Genomic DNA, 22,342 nt, shown 5'->3' on the forward strand with positions numbered 1-22,342 from the left:
AAGTGCGCATGCACAATAATAATACACCCATGTGACACCTGTATGACTTGAAACGCGATAGCGAAGCCCAAGCACTTTTACAACACTGTGGCTATGAATGTTTTGGGGTGAAAGTGAAGAATTCCTATCCTATCCTCTGCCAGGAAGTTAAGTTGACTAAAATACTTCTTTGGTAATTTTTAGAGACATGTTTTCACAATTAATGCTAATCTGACCACTCCATAGTGTTTTTACGTCCTGCCTAAGTGAGCTGTAATTCCCGGGGACGTAAAAACATGCTTCCTCTGGGGATTAAAGCCCTGCAGGCTCTGGACATCGCAGTTCCTGGCTGCCAGCTCCCGGAGGTAACCGACAACCTGGAGCTGTCATGGGGGGCCGCAGGAAGCCCCCTTCCCACAGTTACACGATCGCCAGTATCGCCCGAATAACCCATGATCATAGTATGAGTAGTCAAAAGCACAGAGCTGTCACCGGAAGCTGCTGTATGTGGTTCCCGGTCACTTCATTGCTGTTATCCAATGGATAACAGCGACCATGTAAAAGTTTAAAAAAGGTGTAAAAGAAAACCTCTCCCGTCATGGATTATGTCCGTGAGGGGAGATGAGATTACGATCGGCCCTCGGATTTATATGTGGACCTTACCCTGGCTGTTGCGGACGTGCCTGTCGCCAAAATAGCGGGCGCATGCACAAAAGCCGGGATAATATAAAATCCCCCCGCTCTTGGCTACAAAACGTTGCCGAGAGTCTGGAGATGCCACAGGGGGCCGTGGTCCTTGGTCACATGGTCGCTGCTATCCAATGGATAACGGCGATCACGTAAAAGATTTTTAAAAAGTTTCACCTCCCGTCACGGATCTATACTTGTGACTCGGCTTTTTAAGAGATAAAAAGGTTATGGCGGTGAGAAGACGGCAACAGAAAATACTATATTATTAAAGAAGACATTTTATTATTAAAATTAGTAAAGAAAAAAAAACGTATATATATCTGCGGGCTGTACCGAAAGTGCAGAAGTGGTCATAAATTCTTTATTAATTGATGTAGATTGTTCAACTTGCACATGTAGTTGGAGGGACTCTTCCTCTATACGGGGGCTTCAGAATCTTGTTCTTCCTTGCAGGTCAGTAATGGATTCCAAACAGAAACAACGTGCTGTCATAGAGTTCTTGATGAAGGAGGGATGAAGGCTGTCCGACATCCACAAAAGGCTGCAGAATGACACCATTGACAAGAGGAATGTTCACAGGTGGATGAAGAGGTTTACAGAAGGTGAAACCAGCACTGAAGACAAACCACACAGTGGGAGACCATCAGCTGCGACCACTGACACAAATCGTCAGCGAGTGGATGAGTTGATTCACGGCTGGACTAATGAGTTGAGGCCAAACAGTGACCTCCAGGACTGCCAAGTCTGGTAATATTCCCAACTAGTAATAACACGATTATGTGTTACAAGTACAAGTAAATCAATAATTTATCTGTGCACCAAAATGGATCTATTAGCCCCTTCTCCTATAAACAGTATATAAACAGATTAAAATGGAATGTGTAGGCCCTGTAAGAATGGTAGAGGGTGATGGGGAGAAAGCAAATCTGTTAAAAGGTTTATTCCCCAGTGCATTCACACAAGAAAATAAAATGTTAGATGAAATGCAGAGTGATTTTTTCTTGGACATAGAGTGACCAAAAAGGCGCAATTGTGGCATTGTGTAATTTCTTTTTTCTGACCGCGTCCACCCTGCAGGATAGATAATGCATTATTTTTTAGATCAGACTTTTACATCAGTGGCGGTACCAAATATATTTGGGTTTTTTTTTTTGCTTGTATTTTTTAATTATAAATCCAAGAAAAGTTGTTTTTTTTTTAACTTTTAGTATGTTTTTTACAATAAATTTTTTTTTGTCCCCTTAGGGTACTTGAACTTGAGGTTGTTTAATCGACTTTAACATTTGATGGAATACTTATTGCTGTATATGGTATTTTTATCAGCATTCTATTATGACGGGCCACAGGGAGCCCTGAGGGCTTCAAAAGGCCTTGGGCTGCCATGACAAGCGAACAGCACCTCGCAATCTCATCACGAGGGCGCCGTTCGGGACTCTCAATCTCCGATTGGATATTTATAGGGTTAACCATCGGTGTTAGCGCTCACGCTGATCATGGCAGTTGTGGTGAATTATCAGCTGTCAAAAATAGTTGGTATTCACCATCTCTGGAGTAAAATTGGCTCCCAGTCCCGCTCCACACAAACCTTCCCCAGGAGGGCGTATATATACGCCCTTTATGGTGAAGGTGTTCAATTTTAAAACATCTGTCTTCGGTAGACCATCCCTTTTTTTTTAAATAGAAATCAATAGTGATCAGCCCTGATCCGGCTGCTCTGATGCCCGGTAATGTCATGTATTTATGGGTTGTGCTGCCAATGCAGAAATTGGTCTTATAGAGCGACACACATACAGAAGGATCCGGAGCCGGGAGCCACCTTCTATGGCATCCACAGGGATTATAGTCAGGGGTTTATGTTTGGTCAATTTCACTTTTGCAGTCTCTTAAAGGGATTGTCCAAGAGTTTAAGAAATAAAGCTAACAGTAAAATGTTATAAAAATAGCAATCATTACACTTCCGTTAAATCACCCAGCGCTCTGGTGCCGATGCTCCTGGGGTCCCAGCCATTCTTTATTCTCCTGGTGCAGTGATGCACTATACTTCTGGTTAACAACCTCAGCCAATCCGAGGCCTCAGTAGACATGTGCCATACATGCTAGCATGACTGCCGAGGCCAGTGATTGGTTGTAGTGGTCACATGGCTGTGGTAGTCACATCGACAAGCCAATCGCTCTAGTATCTTTGGCTGTCATGAATGGAGAGGTAGTGCACACGCATGACCACCGGTCCGAACATTCATGGACATGTGAAAGTTCCTAATTTCTTGATCGTTGGGATCCATGCAGTCAGACCCTTGCCAATCAGATGCTTATTCTTTATCCCTAGGACATTCCCTTTAATCATATCTTAGAAGTTACCCATATCTTCCTGCACAGAGGTCTTTAATGTCTTTTACACCCCTTACATGCCCTAACACAGCAGAAGACCGGGATATTGGCGTGTAGAATGACTTTTCCCGGCGCGGATCATACAGCAGCTATATGGACAGTCCCTCTACGGGGATCACTGCTCTCACACCCTCGGTGTATATATATTTGCAGTATTTAATCATCTTAGAGGGCATTAGGCTTGAAATGATTAAACTCATTATACAGCACTTACCTGTTTAGAACGTTTATAGTGTTCTTGCTGATGGTTTTGTTGCCTTTCGTACAAGTCCGGGGTTAGAGTATATTAGAAGCATCTTGGATAGTACTAGGTAGCAGTTACGTCTTCAATATATAAAGTACTGGCGCATCGCTCACACGGATGACTATATTTACGGATATTTCACTCTATACAGCGCGGTTGCAGGAAATGCGCTTTCAACAGTAACTGTCTGCTTGGCATAAATAATACTGCATATCCTGGCCTGCCAATCTTTGTCGGAATTGCTAATGAGATTACAGGTTTTAGCATTGCAAGAAAGCATGCAAGTCTCTTCTAAATCCTACCTCTGTGTCTTTTCAGGCAGCTTAAGGACAGGACCCATGAGAAGAGATTGAAAGCGGCAGTGCAGTCGTGAGTGGTCTGCTGTTGTTTTGGTGCCAGTGACTCAAGCATCAGCCGCCTAGTGGGAATAGGAGGTAGAGCATGCTTCAGGAGAGCCGTGCAAGATATTGTGTGACATCTTAAGAGCTAAACTTGGAGTCAACATTCCTATAGCTAAGGATACCCTGAAGAGTCAACATGGCCACCTCACGGCTCGCGAACAGAAGCACCAGGGACATCGCAAATGTGATGCAAAGGTTGCAAGGTAAGTGACCGTCAAATAAACTGACCTTTAGCGCATTATCACTTTAGAATACGCCTCTGCTCTGACAATCGTAGCTGGAGCCGTCCAGGTGTCATGGAAGCCAGAGGCCTTTTTTTCATGCACCCACAGAAAATAGTGGGCATTCTTGAACAAAATCACTCAAAATAGAACCTGCTGCAATATTTTTAATCTTTACCATTGGTACGAGCAAAAAAAATTAACAGGAGCGTATATCGGCCGCCGTTTTCACGGCCGGCGATATACACTACCATTTGAGCTTTCTTCTTCTTTTCCTCCCTCTCAACAGCTCTCTACATCTCTACTCCCTTCTGACTGTTTGCAATGGGAGGGGTGAGACGGAGGTGGAGCTAAGCTGCTGCCCCCTCCCCACCTGTTCTCCACAGCCATTGCAAACAGCCGGAGGAGAGGAGAGGCAGTGAGTCGGGGAGGGGGAGGGAAAGTGGAAGACAGCTCAGATGGTAGCATATATCCGCCGGTCGTGAAAACGACGTCATGGCTATCATAGATAGTAAACAAAAATTATTTTAAAAATTGGTAAAAGAACAAAACAATACAATAAAATTATACACGTAAAAAAGAAAATGACCCAAAGCCGACACCAACCCAAACCGTCATCGTATGCATCCTGTAATCCGAAGCTATACAAAAAATATATATCTAAACATCCAAAGCAAAATGAGGAACCCATTCCTGTACTTCATTTTAGCGTAAATAAACTAAGAAAAAAACAGGTATAAATTTAAAAAAATCTTTTGAAAAAAAATAGAAAAAAAAAGTCATTGAAAAAAGATATAAAAATAGCCCCATATGTCAGGGGAAAAATTATGTTGGTAGCTGAAGGAAAAACAATAGGGCAGTAAAAGCAGCACATGGGTAAATTCTTTAAAAAGTGTCCAGTCCCTAAGGTGCATAACAGCCTGTTCCTTAAAGGGTTTTACTAATTAAAACCCGATAATAGCACATTTTATTTTTGTAATCTGTTTTTATTTTCCGATTTGTAGATTTTTCTTCAATTCTATTATCAGTGCATGACTATGGGGCCGCCCATTCTGCATTCAACAGCATTTAGAGATACGCTTTACAGCAGCCTCATGGATCATTTACACAACGGACAGGAAGGGACTCATTGCTTCTATGGGAGACTGTTCTAGACATGTGCTTTGACATGTTCAATGGTAATTTCGCAGGGAGGGGGAAGAGGTGAGCTGTGACCATTACCTATTTTAAATGGTACACCCTGTTTTATCTACATGTATTGTAGGTGTTACCTTTCATTGCAATCCTGCCTGTGATAATAGTGACTGCTGAAAAGTTTTCCGTACAGAACAGGAAAAGTTGGGTTGATGATCAGTATGAAAATATAGGATTTTAGGGATTTTTTTTTTTAAATACAATTAGTGACCAATTCTTTTCTTTTTTAAAGGTCACCAAAAAATCTTATGATTCTTACAATTCTAAACATTCTCATTAATCATTGTGTCCCCTGTATCAGCCTCAGCAGTAATAGTATTACTATTGAGGCCTTTGTGCGGGTCACTGTTATTACTGAGGCCACTGTGGGGAGTCACTATTATCACTGAGACCAATACAGGGGACAGTATTACTACTGAGGGTCACTGTTATTACTAAGCGCGACAGTAGAGGGGACAGTATTACTACTCAGGCCTCTGTGGGGGTCACTATTACTACTGATGTCAATATAGAGGACAGTATTACTGCTGCGGCCAATATATATATATATATATATATATATATATATATATATATATATATATATATATATATAAAACATTATTGCTACTGAAGCCACTGTGGGTGTCACTATTATTACTGGGGCTGATATAAGGGACACTATTACTACTGAGGCTGATGTAGTGGACACTTTTACTGCTGATGCCACTATGAGGGTCACTATTACCACTGAGGCCAACACAGGGGACAGTATTACTACTCAGGCCTCTGTGGGGGTCACTATTACTACTGATGTCAATACAGAGGACAGTATTACTAATGAGGCCACTGTGGAGGCTACTGTTACTGCTGGGGCCAATAAAGGTGACATTATTGCTACTGAAGCCACTGTGGAGGTCACTATTACTCCTGGGGCTGATATAGGGGACACTATTACTACTGGAACTGATATAGGGGACACTATTACTACTGAGGCCACTGTGGGGGACACTATTACTACTGAGGCCACTGTGGGGGACAAGATTACTACTGAGGCCATTATGGGGGACAATATTACTACTGAGGCCATTGTGGGGGACACTATCACTACTGGGGCTGATATAGGGCAAGCACTATTACTATTGATGCCACTCTGCAGGATACCTTAAGCTGACTTAGGTTATGTTTATACTTGGCGGAAATGCTGTGGAATGTGGCAAATTATGCAGCATTTCTGCTTCCAGATGCGGTCGTTTAAAGCTCTTTTTTTTCTTCAGCGCCGTAGAAATATGGCGCTGCATTAGAAGTCTGTCGCAGGTCTCTTCTGCCAGAGGGAGCAGGTGCTCAGCTGTCAGATAATGGCTGAGCACTTGTTCTAACAGTGGGGACTGAAGATACCTTTTGTTACACGCTATTTAACTCTTTGCACGTTGCAGTGTAACGGCGGAATATAAGAGGCAGATAAAGGAAGGGGGCTCCCTCTGTCACCTATTGGACCCCCGTAATGTGATTACGAGGTCTCAATGGGTTGCTATGGAACCCTGAAGCTTGGATGTAGCCTCCGGGTCTGTGGCCGAGGAGGCTCAGCCTCTACTAACCTCATAGGCTTTCTAATGCACTACTATACAGAAGTGCAGGAATTACATACATTGACACCGATATGTGTCTGTCATGTTGTGCTACTGGGACCTGTAGTGCTATGGGTTTCCAGCAGCACATTTCCACAGGTGTGGGATGATTGAGCTGGCTGGTTGTGTATTGCTCCAGCTAGCCAACCTCCACCGGTCTGTTGCACATATATACCAGCCCCTCTTACTAGAGGGTTCTAGTCATTTGTCATTTATATCATTCCCTCTCAGAACTGTGGAGCTTGGCATCATGCATGTTCTGCTTTGGTGTTATTGCACACATGAGGTTCTGGGTAGGATTCCCTTGTCTCTTCGTTGGTGTGAACAGTGACATGTTCAAGGTCTGTATGTAGGTGTTTACACATTAGGTGAGAATTGTCCATTTCAGTGTGTGTTACTGCCTGTCGCCATCTAGAGGATGTGGGCTTGTGGGCTTACATATTCTGGCCAAAATACAATCCCTTGTGTGTACTAACTTGTTAGATATTTCCATCTGTCTGGGTGTTGTAGTAGATTGGTGAGTATTTTGGCACTTATCGTTCAGTGTACGTGCATGCACCGACATTTATGAATTACTGCATATTTACTGTGAATAGAAGCAGATGGGCTGGAAAGATCCCCAGCTGCCTACACCTCCATTCACTGAGCGATGATCAGGCCTCATGCAGACCGCTGGGTCGGATTCCGCTGCGAGAATTCTCACAGTGGGATGCGAGCCGTGCTCCTGCAGTGACCCCCGCGTCTTACCTCCTCCAGCGTCTACTCCGCTCTGCTGTGTGCCGTCTTCCGCCCAGCCGGCACATGTGCAGAGCAGAGGCGGCGCGCCAGAGGTGACACGATTTGTTTACCGCGCGGGTTTTCACTCGGTCAAATCGCGGCAGCCTGCATAGAATTGCATTATCTAATGCAATCCTATGGCAGCGTGCACGAGCGGAAATTCTGTGGGAAATCCCGCTGAAGAATTTCCGCCTGTGTGCATTTACCCTAAAAGCGCAGAAATGATCATCACTGTGTAAAAGGACCCTAACTCCAGTCACCAAGGCCTTTTTAACAGTTCTTCCTAAAAATTCCAAAGCAGAGAAAAAGCCCTTTAAACTCCCTGGTTCTCTTGGGGCTCATTCACATGACAAGATTACAGCTTCTTGGAGAATGTTTCCATGTATACCGTTCCCGACAGACGTGCACAATAGTGTACAGGGGCTATAAACCTTTGTACTAAGGAATTTATAGCCATATTGCCAAATAGGTCCATAACCGGGCTCTGCTGTGCACATAATGGGGTTTGAATTACGGAATCTGCAGTCGTCTCCTGCACGTACAATCCACAGCATTCTGCACCAATTCAAGCCAATAGAACATTCGCATGTCCGCTCACATTGTCCGCTCCCGTGTCCTTGCTAGGCGGTGATGCGGGGAAAGCAGAGGTATAAAAAACTGTAGTGCACGTGTCTGATGTCGACACGCACGAACTATCCGCAGTACAAAATAGAAGATGAAGAGACAGGTACACGGTGTCACCGGCCGGGCACAGGGCAGGTCATGGTGCAGGATCCACATCTGCAATCAGACCCGGTCGTGTGCAGCCGGCCTAAAATAGATGGAACCAGAAATCTTGGTGACGCATAGGACTCCTGACCACCGATATAATGACCCGAACTAAAAGTCCTTGGCAGTAAAGCACAATACCTTAATAGCGATGCTCTTTTTAATCATATTGTGTTGTCTTCTTCTCACACCATAATGCTGGGTTTCCTCAGGACGGCTTCACGGTTTTGCCGCAGCAAAAAACTGCCAGATTTTTGCGGGATAAGTGCAGCTTCAAAACCTACAGGACTTAGCCTCGGGTTTTGGAGCGGCTTAGCCACATGCTTTTCCATTGCGTCCAGCTCTCCCATAGAGAGGATCAAGGCCGCAGCGAAAAAAAGAATTGATATGCTGCATCCAAGGAAACGGCGCCGTAGCGCCAGCTAATGCTGGTTTTGCCGCAACAGATTGTCCGCCCCGTGTGGATGAGATTTTTGACAAGTCTCGTCCACATGCCTGGCTAATTTTGGTATTAGCGGCCACAGCGAAATTCTGCAGGGAAATTTCGCTGTAAATCCGCCCTGTGTGAACCCAGCCTAAGTGGTGTCCCTGTGGTACATGCACTCTTGATGATCCATCAATTCTCCTTAGAACTCAAAAAGACAGATGTGATCTGAGGGCTCAGGCAGACGGGTGTTTTTTGCTGAGAATGTTTTTGGCGTTTGCGATCCGCATCTATATAGAACCAATGCTTTTCAATGGTAGCGGTCACATGTCCGATATTTACATGTGCATAAAATTGACACGTACAAAAGAACATATGGGTGTCAATGGATGTGGTCACATGTTTTTTTTTTATGCGCGAATATACGCATGTAAAAAATGTCTGTCTGTCTGAGCCCTGAAGGTTGAAGGGGCATAACTACAGGCCCTTTTATGTGCAAAGGTAATCTTTCAAAGGACTGAAACATTGAAAGATTTAGCAATCTATTTGTATAAAGTGTTAATGGACATTAACACTTTATCAGCTTCATTTGCATGTAAAAGAACCTCTAGAAGTTGTTTGCAGAGACCAGTGTGTGTTTAAATACACTCCAAGCTGTGCAAACAGCTGCCTGCACATTCCATTATTCTCCTCCTGGCTAGTGTAAACATACCACAGGGAGAACATCCTGCAGTCTATTGAAGGATGAGTAAAATACGTTCAAACTGAGTATTTTTGCTCAGTCTTTCAGCGGCTGCATGATGAATTTTAAGTTTAGCTAAAATCCATCGATCAAATTAAAAGTACACAATGTCTGCGTTTACATGTAGCGATTATCGCTCATTTTTGTCTGAGAGAACATTAAATAAGGGCTAATGCCCATTGCCGAATTTCTGCCACGTTTTACGCGGCGGAAATCCGTGGCGTTACCCCGGAGCTATTCGGTTCTATTGAACCTAACAGCTAAATGTTCACGCTGCAGAATTCCGCAGCGTGCAACAAACGGTGGCATGCTCTATTTGCCATGGGAATATGCGTGGCCGGCTTCCATTGACATAGCCGTCATGCTATCCTTCGGAAGTATCGCGTAAAAACGCGTGCCTACCTGCATCATCTGGCACTGCCGGCGCATCATGCACTGTACTGCGTATGCGCACCGGCTCGAAGGACGGTAACAGCATGGCGGAACCGGAAGCTGAGTGTTAGGGTTTTCGGGGGCGCCGTGGTGGACTCCGTTGCAATATTCCACTAGCGGAGTCCGCCACGGCTGTGGGCATGAGGCCTAAGACATCCAATAGAAATAAAGACACCGACACAAAGGTTTATGGAGGGAGAAAGAACATTTTATTTCTAGCTGTAGGAAATGGTAGATTTTATTATGAGGTATTTTGAGGCTATTGATCGAGAGGAAGGCGAAAACCCTTTGATAGGAAGAAGCCAATTATCCTTGTATAAAGGGGAAAAATTCCTTCCTGACCCCAAATATGGCGATCAGAACAAGTCCCAGGATCAAAGCCGACATCTGACCTGACTTATTAGAATGTATTCTTGTTGTCAGAAATCTAAATAAATCTCTTACCATTTATTGTTTGTGGGGAATCTAAAGTGTATTGAACTAAACCTGTTTATAGACTGTGTTGGTCTAGAGGAAGGCGAAAACCCCCTTGAGGAAAGAGCCAATTATCCTGTTTTAAGGGGGAAAAATTCCTTCCTGACCCCAAATATGGCGACCAGAATAAATCTCAGGATCAAACGCCAGCCGCTCACCTCCCTGGTGTATGTGATGTCAGCTAAAGATTGTGTTTCTTTATGTTTATATTATGTTATTTATGTGGCTGATTCCTTATAAATAAGACCTAACCCTATTTAAGGCTGTGAGTTGATCCAGAGGAAGGCAAAAACCTCCTTGAGGTATGAGCCAATTGTCCTCAAGTTGGAAAAATTCCTTCCTGACCCCAAATATGGCGATCAGAGCAAGTCCCAAGATCAAAGCCGACATCTACACCTATCTGTGTGTATATTTGTGTCTATGTATGTGTTAGTGTCTACACTAGTGTCTAACCTTCATGTATGTGGTGCGTGCTGCTTACCTGGCCTGTGCCGAGGTCTTACTAGTAACCAGGAGTTCAGGGATAATAGTCACTCGGGCTATTGTTCCTGAACTCGCCAGTTACCAATCAAGCACAGGCCGCTCCTGGGGGCGTAGAGGGTCTTCAGGAGAGGATGATGTTCGATGCCAGCCGAAGGATGCCAAGGTCGGGGTAGCATGATGGTAATACGCAGGATGCAGTTGGTGGAGAGAGGATGTTGTTGGTAAGCCGGGGTCTTCTACAGCAGCAGAGTCGTGTGTTCAGCAGACAGTTGTCGTGGGCCGAGCCTACAAGACATAAGAAGGAATTGTCAGTGTTACCAGTTGTGGATATAAACCAGTGAACTACTGTAACATGACGACTTGTATCAGGATCTGATTGGGATCTGATATAAAAAAGTTATTTTCTGCAACTGTGTCTTTACTATGAGGTATTGGGAGTTTTGTGATTGTGGAAGCCATAATAGAGGCCATATTGCTGGTCTTAATATATTTTCCCCAAAGTCCTTTGCTATGTTAGAGGAAATGGTTTATGTATTAAGCTTTCTACGGTATGTGAAGTTTTGCTACAGTGTATGGATATGATTGTAGGTGTCCTGTGTGTATAGGTGTACAGATATGTATGTGTGAGTGTGTATAGAGGATACTTACCAGATGGTCGCGGCTTCCTTCACAATCGGATTCTTCTCGTCATCCTAAGAAGAAGTAGAGACATGGTATTTACAGGAGCAATAATAATGTTATTATATGACCTCCTGAGCTGTCTGACACCAGAGGAACAATGATAATCAACACAGAGGTCTGCCTGAAGAACATCAACCCTAGAGGAGGAAGATCTTACCGGGTCCAGCTTGGTGAAGTGTACGAAAATCCGTCCACAGGGTGAAGGGGTGTACCACCCTCCGGCCACGGCAGGTCTCGATTCCTGGGAACTCTGCTGAAGGGTTTGAATGGCGGCTCTGCTCTTTTCATCTCCAGCTCCTCCCAATTCACAGTGTTGAAGAATCGGTGACCTCTGATATTCTTGTGGACACCCAGCCTCTTCTTTGGCTTCTTCCGCAGCAGTCTCTTCAGAAGATGCTTTACGTCAGCATCTAGCCAAGATGGGAATTTTGGCTTCTTTCTGGTGATGGACTTGATGATCTTTCTCCTGGAGGAGCCGTGGTAGAAGGGGGACTGTCCTGTCGCCATCCAGGATACGACAATCCCCCGGCCCCACCAGTCGACTGCTGCGTCGTAGTCCTTCTCACGAAGCACCTCTGGGGCCATGAATCTATAAGTGCCTGTCACTCCGCTGATCTTCTTAGACGGGACGACGCCGTCTTGGGCCAGCCCCAGGTCAATCAGGCGGATGTGTCCATCTCCGTCCAGCATGATGTTCGCCGGCTTTATGTCACTACAATGAAGAAAAGTAAAAAGGTTAATCTGTTGAGTGATGCAGTAATAATGTAGTAGAGAAATAATGTACCACAGCTTAACCAGTCCTAATTCAGGACTCTGGGAAAGCTGGGTACATTATCTTCACCAGGGAAACAGGGAGATGTGGGAAAGTTGTGCTTACCGATGGATGATGTAGCGTCGGTGCAGGAACTGGAGGCCGCATGCAATCTCCGCTGTGTAGAATCTGAGAAAAGAGTGTAGTATCAATGACATGAAATAAGTCCCCGACGTCATGTCACCATCATAGTGTCACCTGTACGCCCTCCACTCTTCTATATCTGTCATGTCGCCCTCAGTTTCCCCCGTCTCCTGATTAGTCATTTACTCACCTGACATGGTTGATGTCCAAGCTGCCGCACATCCTGATCATCGCCGCCAGGCTTCCTCCGGACAGATACTCCGTGATGAAGTAGGCCCGGTCTGCAGACTGCTGTGCGGCATACAGATGGTAGATGAAGGGGCAGTCTTGGGCCTTCAGGAGTATCCGCCGCTCTCTCCTTATGACGTCTGCCTTGCTCTTTCCTCTGTCAACAACCTTGATGGCCATGAAGGTGTTCCTTCCAGGAAAAGATGCCAGGACCACCTTAAGAAAGCAGATAAGAAATTATCACTGACAGCGGCCAGAAGGGAAAATCATATATATTTATCACATGGTGGATTTATCACTAGGCGCTTTCACATGGCCAAGAAGATTGTGCAAATTAGAACCCCGTTCTTTTGAATGGAGTCATATACATGAGCGTTTTTCTCTTTTTGTCCCGCACCGCATCTTGGTGCAAGGAAAAAAAATTGCAGCATGTTTTCTTTGCATGTTCCTCAAAATCCATTGTCTATTGTTTTCAATGGGACAGGAAAACAGATTGTATGGCGTGTGATGCGAGGTTTCCCATTGACTGTTTCTGATAGCCGGCCTCCTGCTGTGACAGCCGGGGTGCAGAAGGACAGTGACCCCTGCTGTTAACTCCTTACATACCACGATCTATGTAGATCACGGCAAATTAAAGGATTCACAGAGGAAGGGCGCTTTCCTTGTGATGTCATTGGACCCTTGCGATGTAATCGCGGAGGGCCGATGGGTTGCGATGGGTGGCAGGATGCTAGATAGAGGCGTCTTGCTTTACTGTTGCCTATGATTGTTTTTACAATCGATAAGGTTGTAATAGTAATCATAGCTGCTATGGATCAGGTCCCCTTCAGGGACATAAACAGTGTCAAAAAGCAAAATTAAATAAGTACATTTTAAAAAGCCTTTTTTTGCTCATTTTCCCCTATTTGTATGAAAAAAAAATTAAGAAACCCCCCACATGTGGTATCATTGTGTCTGTAATGAGCTGTGCTATAATTTGAGCAAACTATTAATTTTGCGCAGCAAAAAACGTAAAAAGAAGGGAGCAAAATACTGATATGTGGAGGAGCCGTCACTGCGCCATTCCCAGAAAATAACAGTCATATAACTTACCTCGCTGAAGCTTCCTCTGCCCAATATCTGAAGGGCGGTGAAGCGCTTGATGTCAAATCCGCGGTCTGATGGTAGAAGGTCCTGGCTGGTGCCTGGTCTTGGCTCCTCATCCTCTCCACTCCTCCTCCTCTTTATAGCTGTGAGTCCGCTCACGCTCTCGTCTTCTCTTTTGCGCTTTTCGACGTCTCCTTTTTGTCCATTGGACTCCATTTTTCTCAGTCCTGTAATCTTCGATCCAACCGCTGCCGTCGTCAGTTGAAAGGAAATGGCAGTTGGCCGATTGGAGTTCAAAGGTCAGTGAAGCCGCCAGTACCAGGCTTGCCAGTACTTTGCCTGCCGGTACCCTGCTCTGCCATATACACTGTGAAGTGGCCACCATGAGTGATGGTCTAGTGCCCAGGGAAATGGAGAAAATCATAGCTGGTTCTTCCAGTGCCACATTATTAGTAGATGGGCAGGGATGGCACTTGATGTCTGGGTTGGCAGTGGTGCCCATAGTTCATCAGAAACTTTTGGAGTTTTATAAAACTTACGGTTGATTGGAAATTTAAATGAACCCGGCGGAGGAAAAAACATAAATTGTGCTAATGAGAGGAATAATAAAGTCTTGTGAGAGGTCATTTAATAAGTGTCCATCATCCAGATACATGATGTGTATCTCCATATGTTACAGCGGGCAGCGCCCTCGCCAGTGCAGATCTGGGTGGTAGCGGGCGGAGATGCTTCTATGGAGGTCATAGACGGATTTATCCACAATGGGGATTAATGCTGAGGTGTCAAATGATAGAAAGGGGTCATACAGAAATGTTAGGAGGATGTTATAAATCTACGGTTGCTGTGTGAGTTATTGTTGGGGGTTGCAAATTGGCGCAGTAATACGGTATTATAGGACTTTTTATTTACACTGAGACAATAAAGACTATTTTATTAGACAAGCTTGTGAGTGCAATCTAAAGTCTGGGAGAATAAGAGGTTGTGTGCAAGATATAGTCAGGTTTAGGGCAACGACAGACGAGCGTGTAACGTAACACGCTCACTCCTGCACATTTTTTGCGCAGTGAACGAGTGTATTTAACATTCACGCCTGTGCAAATATGGAGTGTATGTCCGCAGGCTCCATTCGTTCACACAAGCAGTGGAATCACCGCACCCTGATTTAAAAGGCTAATTTGCCTAACGTGGATGATTGCAGATCTGCACTGCACTTAGTGCATACCCGCGTAGGCAGATGTGCGCGCTTGCCCACCTCACGTGGGACTCTATGGTGCACAAACACGCACAAGATAGGGCAAATACAGCCGCAATGAGCCCGTTTGCAATCAATGGGTTCTATTCTCTACATATCGCACTCATCTGTTTAAGCCCTTATATAAGGTGACCAGACGTCCCAATTTAGGCAGGACAGTCCCACTTTGGGACCCTGTGTCCTGCCTTTCCTAGGGTCCAAGCTCCCTGGCTTGTAATCAGTCAGTGGCGCTGTGGACGGCAGTGTGTGCATCCAGGATCCTTCTCCCCTGACCGATCCTCATTTGTTCCACAGGAGGAGAGGAGAAGGGAGGAGATGCTTTGCTTTGGGTGCACACACTTCTGCCTGCAGCAGCGCCGAGAAGAGAGAGCTCTGTAGACCAGGAGAAGGGTAAGTATATGGGGGGACACTATTACTACCAAGGCCTCTGTGGGGGTGGGGTCCCCATTACTAGTGAAGCCACTCTGGGGGATACTATTACTACTGACGCCACTCTGTATGTGGCAGCATACCTCAAGCTGACTTACTGTATGCTTACAGGTGGCAGAAGTGCTGCAGACTGTCCACGGTAGAAATTTCTGCTGCTAATTATGCAGCATTTTTGCAACCAAAAACAGTCAAAATCCGCACCCCTGGTGTCATTCTTCAGCCTAGCATACTGTATTACTAGGGGTTTGAACACATGCGCATGATTTTGTTCCTTTAAGCGGCCGTGATAATCACGAGACAATTGATTTCAGCTCTTTTCTCGGGAGTGAATACTACGTCGCACCTATCTTCCCCCAATTATTTTCAGCCTTCTGCACAATGGCATGGAGTTTGAACGGGCCGAGAAGGGGGAAAAACCCTCCATTAATGCACCACTATGCTCCATACTGGTGATCGTAGTTGTGCATAAGCCCGTGTGATGTTGCCCTTGTATATTTATATAAAATGTGTGTGTTTAGAATATATATAATATATGTGTATTCATATAGAGTCTCATACTTACCCATCCAGCGTGGGGCCGCACAGAATTAGGACATGCTGCGATTTATCATAAGCCAGCATTAGGGCGCCTACCCACTGGCAAATTTTTTTTTTAATTTTTTTTTTTCCTGCGATGCTAAATTGCGTTTTGCGTTTTTTCTGAAGAGCAATTAGCATAGAATGTGTTCTTGTCCATTTGTTGTTTTTTTTTCGTTGCGTTGCAATTTTTCACATAGGAACTGTCAGTTGCATATGTCTCCTTATTTTTCTCTTAAAGGGGTTGTCTCGTGAAATCAAGTGGGGTTCAGCACTTCTGTATGGCCATATTAATGCACTTTGTAATATACATCGTGCATTAATTATGAGCCATACAGAAGTTATTCACTTACCTGCTCCGTTGCTAGCGTCCCCGTTGTCATGGATCCGTCTAAATTCGCTGTCTTCTGGCGTTTTTAGACGCGCTTGCGCAGTCCGGTCTTCTCACTGGTGAATGGGGCCGCTCGTGCCGGAGAGCTGGTCCTCGTAGCTCCGCCCCGTCACGTGTGCCGATTCCAGCCAATTAGAAAGCTGGAATCAGCAATGGACCGCACAGAGCCCACGGTGCACCATGGGAGAAGACCCGCGGTGCATCGTGGGTGAAGATCCCGGCGGCCATCTTGGTAAAGGAAGAAAGAAGTCGCCGCGAGCGCGGGGATTCGGGTAAGTAATAAACTTTTTTTTTTTTTTAACCCATCCCTTGGGTTTGTCTCGCGCCGAACGGGGGGCCTATTGAATAAAAAAAAAAACCCGTTTCGGCGTGAGACAACCCCTTTAATGCACCCATGATTGTCAATGGAAATTAACGAAAAACGCCGCAAAAAAGGCGCGAAAAACGCTGCGTTTTTCACGCACGAAAATCAGCAACGCCAGTGGGTAGGCGCCCTTAGAGTGCATAAACTAACGCAATCCTATGATAGCGTGCCAATCCCGCTGCAGAATTTCCGTCCGTGGGCATTGGGCCTAAGCCGTAGCATTGGCCCCATAATGCCACAATGCCCAATATCCTATCGTAATTCTAATCTTTCTTTTTCAGATGAGCAAGAAGCCGTTCAAGAGAACATTTACCAAGTGGATGAATTCCCATTTGGCCAAGGTAGATGGTCATGTAGTTACATTGTGTAAGAGGACATTCCACATGCTTTAGGGCTCAGTCACACCAGCAAAGTTTTCCTGCATGTATAGGCGCGTTTCCGAAACGAATCTATTAGAACCAATGCTTTCTAATGAAAGCGGTCACATGTCCGTTTTTTAGAATTCTTTAAAATGCGCACCTACCAAACATAGGACGTGTGAGTGAAAATGCACCCGGTCACGTGATTATTTTCTACATGCCATGTACTTTTTTTTTCTTTTACATGCGTGAAAAATTTGCTTGTCTGACTGCGCCCTTATAGTTGTTACAGTAATTAGAACTTCTCTCGTTAGTCTGGCCTCCTTCTACACTACTTTATCAGGATGTTGTAGGGGAAATGTATTAACTGATGTTTGCCGGGTTTCTGGTGTAAAAAGGTGACACATTTTGGCGCATGCCACATATTCAACCTTTTTCTGTTTTGTGGCTCGATCGCCATTTTGCAAAGGTGGTCAGATATTGAGTGTAAATTCTGCCATCTTTTGGTGCATCTTGTTTCTGCGGCGTACACAGTGCAGCAAAAATGACGTGAGAACTATATTCTATGGGTCAGTACGATTACTAACATAAAAAAATTATTTTTATTTTTTTATTTTTTGCTTTACCACTTTTTTTTCCAAAGATATTTTATTTTTTAAAATTATTTTCTTCCGCAATCTTCTGACAGCCATACCTTTTTTTAATTTTTCCGTCGACATAGTTCTGTGGGGCCTCATTTATTTTTTAGCAATACCAAATAGATTTTTGTCTTTTTATGTAGATTTTTTTATTATACATCTGGCAAAAGGTTTTTTTTTAAAACTTTTATTACCTTTTTATTATTTTAATATTTAATAAAATTTAAGTGATTTACACTTGTTTTTTACATGTGTAATACACGGTACTAAAAGCCCATTTACACTGCGCCATTCAGGCACACATGATAAAAGACGCAGCATGTCCTCTATTGATGCATGAGATACGCAGCGAGGACATCTTCGGATGGACGTGTTTTTTCAGGTTTTGTTTTTACTAGCGGGATTCTCGTGCGTTAATACTACCTATAGTCCGCCTGCTTTTTTTGACAGGAGCCGTGTGATCATCATCAGTCACTGTAATAGGAGGAACAAAAAAAGGTTTGGTACGGTGTTAGCCAGCAGAGCAAAATGTGATTGTTCCCAGCAAGAAAACCATGTAATCTTGGAGATATGATACCTTTTAATGGCTAACAAAAAGACATGATGTTCTAGCGAGCTTTCAAACCTACTCAGGGTTCTTCTTCAGGCTTAATGAAATAGATGTGAAGAGGAATACATATATACACTCATACATATGAGAAGGTACAGATCTGGTGTGATTAATGTGCACTTTAAACAATATATACTGGGGGTGGGGTGGCGGGGGGCTAGTTACATAATGAATGAGAAATGAATTCACTGGAGTGGGCCTTTAATACTCTCTTTACGTTAAACATTCTTGCACGCACTAGCAGCGGGGCCCCTACCGTGAGGCAGCAGTTTGTAGGACCCCAGAAGGAGGAGGTTGCTGCCCTCTGGTGAAAAAAAAAAACAATTGCCACCTGTTGGGTGGGCAGCAACCTGAGAAGCATTTTACTCACTTAGGCTAACTTCACAAAAAGGGCGAGCGCAATATGGGGCCATGAATCCCACCCCTATATCACACTCTCCGCTATGTCAAATCCCTGAGGATGTGAGGCGTTGTCACGTGAGAACAGCCTCGTATCACTTCAGGGATGCCGGAAACCTCCGCCGTGACGGACAGGAGTTTCTGACATTGATTTTAATGGGAGACCTCGCATCGCGTGCCCCTAGCATGTGGTGCAATGCTGCCGCCGGGACCATAAAATGACATAGGGTTTAGAATCAATTTCTGCGTATACAAATACGAATCTGCCCTCAGGGTCCCTTCTGACATTTATGGGGTTCCATCTTAATGATTTGTGAATAAGGAGTGAGACTCATCTGGAGAAAGAAGTATGAAAGAAGTGACATGTCCACTGTACCCACGTTTTTTTAAGGGTATCTGCTTTATCTATAGTGAGGTGAGTCTCTTGCAAACCCACAATCTGGGGATTAAATTGCTTAGTATAAGAGAAAACTGCTTTACGCTTATTAGCGGTGCCCAGGCCTCACATGTTCCAACTAAGACATGACAGCGACATTGGGAGACATAATGACATATAGCACAGTCGGGTTTTCCAAGTAGGGGAGCATATTACCCATATTAGAAAGAAGGATATAAGCACAGACCTACTTGTAACTTAAAAGAAACTGTAACAGCTTAAACAACTAAGAATTGACATCCCGCTTAACAATAATGTGTCGCAGGTGTCTAAAAAAAAAGAGTAAGCTACAATCTATTTTGAAAGTAGCAGTTGTTGTGAGTGGGGGACATTCCAATGGCCTATCGGGGATTGGTTTATGTGATAAAAAAATTTTTTCCCTTTAAGCATGGCTTCAGGCTATTGCCGCAGCGGTGGCTACCCGGGGACGAGCCCACAATCCGGGACAGCGTAAAGGCTAGGTGACATATCTCTTCATCCCAGCCATATACAGTATCAACCATAGGCCAATGGATCATGGGCCCAAATGTTCTTTGCAGAATTTACATTGCATAGATCAGAACTCGGGACTATGCAACGTCGGATGACGCAAGGTGCATACGGAGCCACTCCATGGCTTCAGTAGGGGAATGTAGAAAGATCACTTTATCATTTGCTGCAATCCGTAAACGGGACGGGTATGCCATAGAGTATGGAATGCCTCTATCCTTGAATCTCTTTTTTATTTCCACGAAGGTGGCTCTTTGTTTCTGCAGATCCGCCGAAAAATCAGGGAAAATAGATCTCACTGAGTTGTTATATTTAACCCCTTAGTGACGAAGCCTGTTTGCGCCTTAGTGGTGGAGCCAAATTTTGGAAATCTGACATGCGTCGTTCAACGTGGCATAACTCCGTAAAGGCTTTACATATCCCAGTGATTCTGACATTGTTTTTTCGCCACATGTTGTACTTCATTTAGATTGTAAAAATAGACCGATATAATTTGTGTATATTTATTAAAAGTACCAATATTGGAAAAATTTTGAAAAAATTGTCTTTTTCACATTTTCAACCGTAATATCTCAAATATGTCCAAACATACTGTACAAATTTTTGATAAGATATGTATTTCCATCTGTTTACTTTATTCTGAATGCACACTTGAAAAACTTTTGTGTTTTTTTTTTAACCATTTAGAGGACGTACACATTTAACATTACTTTTCAGCATTTTGAGGAGCACTTTGTTTTCCTGCACCAAGGCAAGTTTGCAAAGGCTCATAAGTGTCAGAATAATAGATACACCCACAAATGACCCCATTTTAAAAACTACACTCCTTAGTGTATTCACTGAGGGGGGTCATGAGTATTTTGACCCCACCAGTTTTTTTCAGGAATTAGTTCAATTTAGGGGAGAAAAAATAAAATTTCATATTTTTGCAAATATGTCATTTTAAAGACATATTTTTTTCCTATAGAGCCCATGAAAATGAGGATTTACACACCAAAATAGATACCCCCGTTTCTCCCGTGTTCAGAGACATACCCATTGTGGCCCTAATCTCATGTCTGGATGCATAACAGGAGCCAAAATGAAAGGAGTAGTCGGTGTCTTTCAGAACATAAATTTTGCTTGAAGGCGTTTTAGGCCCCATAGCACCTTTGTAGAGCTCTTGAGTGGCCAAAACCAAAGAGAACCCCCACAAGTGACCCCATTTTGAAAACTACACCCCTTAACGAATTTATCTAGGGGTGTACTGACCATTTTGTTCCCACAGTTTTTGAATGAATTGAAGCAAAGCAAAAGGAAAAAATTGTGATTTTTGTTTTTTTGTCAATTCTGTCATTTTAAAAACAGCTTTTTTTCTACAGCACACGCATGAATGAAGCCTTTCACCCCAAAATGGATACCCCTGTTTCTCCCGTGTTCAGAGACATACCCATTGTGGCCCTAATCTTTTGTCTGGATGCACAACAGGGCCCAAAATGAAAGGAGTAGTCGGTGGCTTTCAGAACAGAAATTTAGCATGAAGGTGATTTAGGCCCCATTGCCCACTTGTAGAGCCCTTGAGCGGCCAAAACACAGAGAACCCCCACAAATTATCCCATTTTGAAAACTAGACCCCCTAACGAATTTATCTAGGGGTGTACTGTGTATTTTTACCCTACAATTTTTGAATAAATCTAAGCAAAGCAGTAGGAAAAAAATTACAATTTTCATTTTTTTGGCAGTTGTATCAATTTAAAAACTGTTTTTTTGTACAGCACACATAGGAATGAAGACTTTCACCCCAAAATTGATACCCCTGTTTGTCCCGTGTTCAGAACCATACCCCTTGTGGCCCTAATCTACTTAAAGGACGCATGGCTAGGCCTATAATGGAAGGAGCACCCGTTGGATTTTAGGGTACAACGGAATAAATTCCAGGCCCCATTGCCCACTTATAGAGCCATTGAGCGTCCAAAACGATAAAGAACCCCCACAAATGACCCCATTTTAAAAACTAGACCCCTTAACTAATTCATCTAGGAGTGTATTGCGTATTTTGACCCCACAGTATTTGAATAAATTTCAGCAAAGCAGAAGGAAAAAATTACGATTTTCATTTTTTTGGCAATTTTGTCAATTTAAAAACAGGTTTTTTTTGTACAGTGTACATAGGAATGAAGACCTTCACACCAAAATGGATACCCCCGTTTGTCCCGTGTTCAAAAACATACCCATTGTGGCCCTAATCTACTTACAGGAAACATGGCAAGGCCTGTAATGGAGGGAACACCCGTTGGATTGCAGGGCACAACTGAATACATTCCAGGCCCCATTGCTCATTTGTACGGAATAAAAATTGACTCCCTAAAAATCCCCCCCCCCCCCCCCCACCTCCATGCCCTTTTCGGCGTTCCCCAAATCTTAGATAAAAGTAATAATGTGAACTGTGTGGTATTTCCAAAGACGGGTAATTATGGAGGCTGGTTGGGATGGGCACATAGGGCAATAAAATCTGGTATCCCCCCTCCTCTCATGCTTTTTGGGGGTCATTTTTTGACCTCAGTGGCGGGGATGGGGTGTAAAAAGTGGCGTTCCGTGAGTCTCCGTAAGCTTGACGAGGTGCGGCGGTCTCACACAGAAGGTGCTCAACAAGGTGCTCCTGGAACTGCAGGAAGGCGAGTGTTCCCGGGGCTTCTTGTAAATTGC

This window comes from Eleutherodactylus coqui, chromosome 3 (assembly GCF_035609145.1).
Source record: "Eleutherodactylus coqui strain aEleCoq1 chromosome 3, aEleCoq1.hap1, whole genome shotgun sequence".
NCBI classification, from domain to species: domain Eukaryota; kingdom Metazoa; phylum Chordata; class Amphibia; order Anura; family Eleutherodactylidae; genus Eleutherodactylus; species Eleutherodactylus coqui.